Source organism: Diabrotica virgifera, chromosome 9, assembly GCF_917563875.1.
Source record: "Diabrotica virgifera virgifera chromosome 9, PGI_DIABVI_V3a".
Taxonomy (NCBI): Eukaryota; Metazoa; Arthropoda; class Insecta; order Coleoptera; family Chrysomelidae; genus Diabrotica; species Diabrotica virgifera.
Genome location: NC_065451.1, coordinates 190,597,251 through 190,604,429, shown reverse-complemented (window position 1 = coordinate 190,604,429; position 7,179 = coordinate 190,597,251).

Genomic DNA, 7,179 nt, shown 5'->3' with positions numbered 1-7,179 from the left:
AGGCCGGGCATAAATGGACGGAATTTAATGATACCTATATCTGCTACAAACACCCGTGTTGAGCTGCCCCCCCCCCCCACTTGCAAAAATTAAAAAACAAATAGCCCTGATTTAAGAGCTATTTATGAGCTCTCATATTCCGCAAACTAAAAATTTTGAGCTCGTTCCACTGAGCAGGAATTTAATACCCTAGTGGGGGGGGGGCTGAGTCAGCCCCCCCCCCCACTACTTAAAAATAGGAATATTGAATCGGTTTTTGCGGCAGAATTACGAGCTATTTATGAGCTCTTGAAATTATATAGTTTCGATTTTTGAGCTCATCCCCTTCACCCCCAAACAACCCTTTAATTGATTTAACTTAAGAGAAAGATGCTGAGAAAACTTAAAATATATCGTATTGCGGATATATTTCCTATAGCTTATATACTCTAAGAATAAACTATTAAATCAAGGGCATTTCGTTTATTGAACTACAACCCCTTCGCAAGAAAACCACCCTATCTTCCCGGCTTAAGAGAAAGTTGTACTTAAAATGCGTTAAACTAATTATTTGGCGACTACATATCATTTAATAATTTATAAGCTTCCAAATTACGCGCATTTAGATCAGTAAATTGCAATTTATTTTGTATAGTGCAGTCACTGAAAGTAAAAATCAACGATTACCTTCAAGTTCGGTGAACCTTCATCGATTTTCACGAAAATTGGTCAGTGGTTAGAGGATACGTCAAGAAACAAAGGTGACATGGTACCACCTTGCGCCTTTACCCTGAGGGTGGATACCGCCCCTTCTCGGGGGTGAAAATTATTTTATAAAAAATAACTGCACAAATCAATAAAAGAACAAATTAAAAGCAAAATTTATTATATAAAGTTAATAAAATAAGTCAATACTTTTTAAGTTATTAAAGATCAAAGATTTTAATTATTTGTGAAAAAAATGCATGTTTTGAAGAGGTTTTTTGTAAATCACTGAAAAACTGTAAGTTTTTACAAAAAAGTTAATAGTAGTTTAATTCGTATAGCTTATATTCTAAGAATAAACTCTTAAATCACGCACCTTTCGATTATATAGCTACAACCCCTTCGCAAGAAAACGACCCCATTTCCCGGCTTAAGAGAGAGTTGTTCTTAAAATAATTTAAATTGATTATTTGGTGACTACATATCGTTTAATAATGTATTAGCTTGCAAAATATACGCATCTCAATTATTGAATTGCCATTTTCTTTCTATAGTGCAGTCACTGAAGGTAAAAATCAACTATTACCTTCGATTTCGGTAAATCTCCATTTATTTTCACGAATTGACAATAACAACTTGGAGTTTTAGCCTGGGGTATATATCACCCCTTCTCGGGAGTGAAAATTACTTTATTAAAAATAACCCCACAAATCGAGAGGGACAAATTGTAAGCAAAATTTGTTATTTAATGTGATTAAAATAAATCAATACTTTTTGAGTTATTAAAGATCAAATATATTAATTTTTGGAAAGAAAATGCATGCTTTAGAGCGATTTTTCATAAATGACTCAAAAAGTGTAAGTTTTTACAAAAAAGTTTTCATCACTAAAATTGAAGCTAATAAAAAATATAATAAATTGCTTACTTGAAAAACCTTTAATGTTAATTTAAAGTAAGTTATTGGTAATTAAATGTATATTTTTTTCCGCGACTGTTCAAATCTAAGGGTTCAAGCTTAAATAACGGGAAAAAGATGCATTTTATAACACTTAGGTACTAAATACTTGTCAAAGTACTTAGAAATACCCATCAAAAATAAGATCCAGAAAAAGTTGATAGTATCAAAATCCGCTCACCAATTTTCGTGAAAATGAATGGAGTTTTACCGAAATCGAAGGTCATAGTTGATTTTTACCTTCAGTAACTGCACTATAGAAAGAAAATGGCAATTCAATAATTGAGATGCGTATATTTTGCGAGCTCATAAATTATTAAACAATATATAGTCGACAAATAATTAATTTAAATTATTTTAAGTACAACCCTCTCTTAAGCCGGGAATATGGGATGGTTTTCTTGCGAAGGGGTTGTAGTTCAATAATCGAAAGGCGCGTGATTTTAGAGTTTATTCTTAGAATATAAGCTATACGAATTAAACTACTATTAACTTTTTTGTAAAAACTTACAGTTTTTCAGTGATTTACAAAAAACCTCTTCAAAACATGCATTTTTTTCACAAATAATTAAAATCTTTGATCTTTAATAACTTAAAAAGTATTGACTTATTTTATTAATTTTATATAATAAATTTTGCTTTTAATTTGTTCTTTTATTCGGAGAAGGGGCGGTATCCACCCTCAGGGTAAAGGAGCAAGGTGGTGCCATGTCACCTTTGTTTCTTGACGTATCCTCTAACCACTGACCAATTTTCGTGAAAATCCATGAAGGTTCACCGAAATTGAAGGTAATCGTTGATTTTTACCTTCAGTGACTGCACTATACAAAATAAATTGCAATTTACTGATCTAAATGCGCGTAATTTGGAAGCTTATAAATTATTAAATGATATGTAGTCGCCAAATAATTAGTTTAACGCATTTTAAGTACAACTTTCTCTTAAGCCGGGAAGATAGGGTGGTTTTCTTGCGAAGGGGTTGTAGCTCAATAAACGAAATGCCCTTGATTTAATAGTTTATTCTTAGAGTATATAAGCTATAGGAATTATATCCGCAATACGATATATTTTAAGTTTTCTCAGCATCTTTCTCTTAAGTTAAATCAATTAAAGGGTTGTTTGGGGGTGAAGGGGATGAGCTCAAAAATCGAAACTATATAATTTCAAGAGCTCATAAATAGCTCGTAATTCTGCCGCAAAAACCGATTCAATATTCCTATTTTTAAGTAGTGGGGGGGGGCTGACTCAGCCCCCCCCCCCACTAGGGTATTAAATTCCTGCTCAGTGGAACGAGCTCAAAATTTTTAGTTTGCGGAATATGAGAGCTCATAAATCAGGGCTATTTGTTTTTTAATTTTTGCAAGTGGGGGGGGGGGGCAGCTCAACACGGGTGCTACAAACTCTAAAAAGAAGACATTCGAATGTTGTCCAAGTATGCTAATATTTTTTAAAATAAATGTTTGATCAAAAGAAATCCTTTTTAACCGTTTTTTTTTTCAAACCTGATCGAGTACCTACCTACAAAATTAAACGCGAGGTCCCCTTACTTGAAGTCAAGATAACTGTAAATATAAAGATACATAATAGTGTATGAACATTGAGCATTTAACTTTTTTGCCGCGCATTTATTTAAAAACAAAGTATCAGAACAAATAGGTACTTAGTTAAAATTTAATTCTGCCTTTTCTGATTAGGTATTTCTTTATTTAACCCTGAACCAAAGTTCTGTTATACCTTGGTGTCATGCTAGCAGAACAAACGACATTTTTTTTGAATTCTGAAAGGAGCATTAAATTTTTTCTTGGAACATTCTGTTGTTTCTTGGAACAAATGTATTAACCCGAAATTTTGCGCTTACTCTCTTAAAGTACATTCTGTAGTAAGAAAGTATAGAACTGCTTGTAATTCTGTTACCGCATTTTTTAAAAGGGTATCTTTCTCCTTACACAACTTTAAGACATTCTAAAACTGTCGAAATATTCTTTGGGATCTTCCAATGCTACTTCCTTCAAAAGACAATCGGTTGCTCCTAGTTTATCTCTTCTATCGATCCATTTTCATATTTTTCTTCAAAGTATTCTTTCCATCTCATATTTTTTGCTTCTCTGTTAGTACTCCACTCCGTTCTTGTCTTTGCATATCGTCAATTAATTTTGGTCTAAATGACTGTGTGCTTTCTTTTATACAGGGTGTTTCATTAATAATTGCCCATATAGTAACTGTAGAAACCATAGCGCAAAATACGAAGATTTAACCTAAAACACTTCAACAAAATGTGGTTCCTTACTTAGTTACAAGGTGTTTTATCTAAAAATTATTTTTGCTCAGCATTTTAAAACTATTCGACGTATCCTTTTCATACTTGGCAGAAAGTGCGACTACTAGACACCCTACTACTTATGATAAACAAACGTTTCTAGCTACTACCAGAGGCGTACAACAAGGGATGGTGAATGGTTTATTCTTCTCAAATTCTACGCCACTGGAGGAATTACAATTTTAGTGCCATTTTTAGATTCTAAAATATGTAGGTACTTTCTACGTAAATAATATACTCTTCATTGGTAACGATAAAGTCTATTAGTTTTCGAGATATTTGAAGTTAAATATGAAACGGCACAGTTATTTTGATTAATTTATGATATGATTCATATTGTAACGAAAGAATTTCAAACAGACGGTCCCCACGCCTAGAAATTTTCATTCTTTCCAGACAACGGTAGGCGTGCCGATAGAACATGGATCGAGTGGTATAGAGATGGGAGGTATATCGAGATGGGCGCGGATATTTCTGGAATGTTCCATAAAAACTGTATCGCATAATATATAAACCGAGGACGATGTTACCTTAAGTTAGTTTTAAGCTAGATATTTGTAAAGAAAACTTGTATAAATAAATAATAAAGTCGTAAATAAATACGAAATCGCTCGTTTTATTACAGTGGTGTCCGGTGTTCGGGTAAACTTAGTGCGATATAAATAAGTTAATTAGAGAAAGACTTTTGAACTTTATTCGTCGGAAAGAATTAAAGTGCGTTCATTGTTCGGTATTCAGAAGAACTTTTAAAAGACATTGTGGAAAGTACGTGTGTGCCGACCAAAGATATTGCTAGAAGAACTTTCCGTAAAGCAGCTCCGTGAAGAATTAGAAGAGTACGAGTTAGATGCCAGTGGGTCCAAGAAAGTCCTGAAAGCACGACTCGAGGAGGTCCTCAAGAAGAATGGAGAAGACCCAAAGACGTTCCATTTCCAGTCAGCAGAACAAGCAATCTTATCGAAATTCGAAAAAGATCGATGAAACTTCTAAAAAGAATAATGAGAAATTCGACGAGACTTCTCGAATAATTAAAGACGTTTTTCAAAAGATCGATGAAACGTCTAAGATAAATAATAAGAAATTCGACCAGAAATTCGAAAGTGTTTCTCAAAAGATAGATGAAACTTCTATAAAGAACAACGAGAAACTTGAAGAAGTTACTAGAAAAAGCGAAGAGAAATTCGAAAACGTTGCTAAAAAATTTGACGAGACTTCTCAAGTAATTAAAGAGGTTTGTAGACAGAACAACGAAAAACTTGAAGAAGTTTGTAGACAGAACAACGAAAAATTCGAAGAAGTTTTTAGAACAACCGATAAGATACAGAAAAGTGTAGACGACAATAAAGAAAAATGTTAGAAGAGAAGATCAAACAATCAGAGGCCGTAGAAGAGAAGATCAAACAATTAGAGGCCGTAGAAGAAAAGATCAAAGAATTAGAGAGCATAATAACTAATACGAAGATGCAACCACCAGTTAATGCAGTAGCTTTAGATCCTGTAGTGAAAGATGAACTACCCAACTGCCGAGAGACGAAACGTCGCATAATATGAGATTCAAATTACCACCATTTGATGGAAAGTCCTCTTGGTCCATATACCTTAGACAATTCGAAGCTATTGCGACCGCCAATCATTGGACCGAACAAGAAAAGGCTGTTTCCTTGACTGCTGCTCTACGATGTGATGCTGTAGATATATTAAAGTCAATTCCTAAAGATCAAGAAAAATTTTACCAGACCTTGTTCACTCGTCTAGAAAAACGCTATGGAGATGCCCATCTACAACAAGTATACAAAGCAGAACTGCGCAGTAGAAGTCAACGAGCAAGTGAGAATCTGCAAGAATTTGAAGCAGATGTGGCTCGTGTGGTGTGGTGCGGTTGGCTTATCCAGAGGTGCCAGACAGCGTTTTAGAAGAAATTGCGGTAGGTACCTTCGTCAATGGGCTGAAAGATAGTGAACTACAGAAAGCTTTACGACTAGCAAGATCGAAAGTTTTAGACGAAGCACTTGCTATTGCCTTGGAACACGAAGCAGCTAGCCAAGCAAAATTCTTTTTTTCAAAATAACTTAAAAATTGTTAGAGATACCAAAAATCTTAAACAATAAAAAAAGTAGGCTTTACCTTTTTGAATATTTTGTATTTTTTTGTTTTTCTGTAAGACAAAAATTGGTTAAGATTCGTTGTTTCTAAATTTGCATACACTCGTGATAAGTGACTCGTTCAAGCCCTTTTAACTACAGCTCTTTCAAAAATAAGGACTTTGAACCAATGAAACTTACAGATCATATGATCAATACATACGCGAGTAAAAAACTTGTGAAGTGATAACAATTAAGTTCATTTGAAATGCTAATTAGGGGGTGATTTTCCCGATTTCTTACCAAAAAAAAGGGACCAACTTTATTTTGAGTGTAACTTTACTTTTGATGCTAAAAAATTGTTTTAAAAAACAAAAATAAGCATTTTTTAAACACTTTAAAAAGTTAAAATGGGTTTTGCCCAAAAAAGTGCTTCGTTTTTTGGTTATGGCACCTTAAAATATTCGATTTGGAATTTGACGAATATGAACCTATTTTTCATTAGCTATAACTCTGCTTCTACTAGGTATAGTGACCTAATATATACACCATGTTTTTCACTTTTTTACGTGCTATATTTGTGATAAGAATTTTTTTTTCGACCAAATATTTACTTTTTGAGTTATTTGCAAAAAACCTTCTGAAAACGTGGTTATTTTGTAAAAAAATTAACATATTCACTCGCAAATAACTCGAAAAGTATTAACTTGGTGAAAAAACTTTATAGAACAAAAGTTGCTTAGAATTAGTCATTTTATCCATTTCCATACTTATTTGGAACATATATTTTTCACCCCCAGGAGGGGGTGAAACATCCCTAGGGCAAAAGCACACATCGGCACAATATCACTTTTTTTCTTGTTAGCTACGTGTATGCCAAATTTCATGTCAATCCAAGCGGTTCTTTAAAATTTAGAGGTTTTGCAATATGTTAACTTTAAAGAACGTACTATTAACACTAGTAACATTTATGGAATTTTGACACAACTGGCATTTCATAGGTTAATTAAGTTATATCGGCGATTTTTTGTATTTTCATGCCTTATTTCTTAAATTTTTCGATTTTTAGTTTACTTTTATATAAAAAACAGTTAATGCTGTTCTGAAGCAAGTTTTCTTGTGGCATTTTTGTAATTAACTA